The sequence below is a fragment of the Hippocampus comes genome, unplaced genomic scaffold (genome assembly GCF_001891065.2).
Source record: "Hippocampus comes isolate QL1 unplaced genomic scaffold, H_comes_QL1_v1.1 C16906802, whole genome shotgun sequence".
Taxonomy (NCBI): domain Eukaryota; kingdom Metazoa; phylum Chordata; class Actinopteri; order Syngnathiformes; family Syngnathidae; genus Hippocampus; species Hippocampus comes.
In genome coordinates this window covers 1-1,173 of record NW_017840874.1, presented here as the reverse complement: position 1 = coordinate 1,173, position 1,173 = coordinate 1, and the positions used below count along the sequence as shown (strand labels likewise).

Here is a 1,173-nt window from a genome sequence, read left to right as displayed (position 1 = left end):
TTTTTTTTTTTTTTTTTTTTTTTAGGAATGCACTACCTCCACGCAGAAGCTCCGATCAAAGTCATCCACCGAGACCTCAAGTCACGGAACGGTAATGCAACGCTGTGATATTATTTCTTCTTCTACTTCTATGTTTCCTAACGTTGCCTCTTTTATTCATTGATTTTATTTCTTTCCCAGTGGTCATGACAGCAGACAAAGTGCTTAAGGTGAATGTTCAAAAGGCGTACATGTTCAACCCATTCCATGCAGGCTGTGAATGAAATGCATTTTTCTTTTCTTTTTTTGCAGATTTGTGACTTTGGTGCGTCAAAGTTCTTGTCCCATACCACTCACATGACTGTGGTGGGCACCTTTCCCTGGATGGCTCCCGAGGTCATTCAGAGCCTGCCTGTCTCTGAAACCTGCGACACATACTCATATGGCGTGGTGAGACACTTCTTAATGCTTCATCATATTTCGTATCCAAACTGATCATGCAGTTTCTCCCTCAAGTATCCCCGTACTGGATATGTGTGAACACACTGCTTGTCTCGAAACATATTTTGGACAGTCTGTTTGGGTTGAGCATGTGAGTTATGTGAGTAATACGTCTCCGCTGGAGAAGTGTTGTGGAGCCTGGGATATGCAAAAACGGCCCTGCTCTATTCTGCTATTCATCAACGTGTCACGGGGGAGCAACATGGAGTACGTGCTCCATTTTGAAGCGTTTCAGCGTGAACTTAGTGAATCAAAATATAGTCGTTGTCAGGTAGGGCCACCAAAACATCACTTTTTTCCCCATTTTTAGTTGAGCAGCATTTTTTGGTGGCCTGTGAAAGCTTGCTGGAATTTTATTTTTAAATAATCCCCCCCGAAAATTATAACATTCAATTGCAGAGGTAGGCATGTTATGTGATGGGGTATTATTTGGGTTCTTGAACTGGTGGCAGGTGAGTGCTAATTCCCAATTAACATGACTGTAAAAGAAATTGGTTCACAGTGAACGCAGATATATTGTGAGTTAGTTACTAAGTAACTGCAATTGTAACTAAGTAACTAATAATAGCTATCTAACTGTAACTAGCTAACTCTAAAAAGGCAAATGTAACACCGTAGCTTTAACTGTGCCTACTACGTAACTGTAATTGTACCTGCAGCTACGGGAGGAAGTAACTGTTTCGTTTTTTTTTT

At 41.0% G+C, this 1,173-nt stretch overlaps 1 long non-coding RNA gene across 1 annotated transcript; it reads left to right on the top strand.

Moving 5' to 3' along the window:
• The first annotated feature begins 23 nt into the window (after nt 1-23).
• On the top strand, nt 24-426 carry LOC109509460 (uncharacterized). The gene is made up of 3 exons (XR_002166947.1): nt 24-91; nt 181-209; nt 292-426. It is a non-coding gene; the product is annotated as an uncharacterized LOC109509460 (long non-coding RNA).
• Nucleotides 427-1,173: the final 747 nt, after the last annotated feature.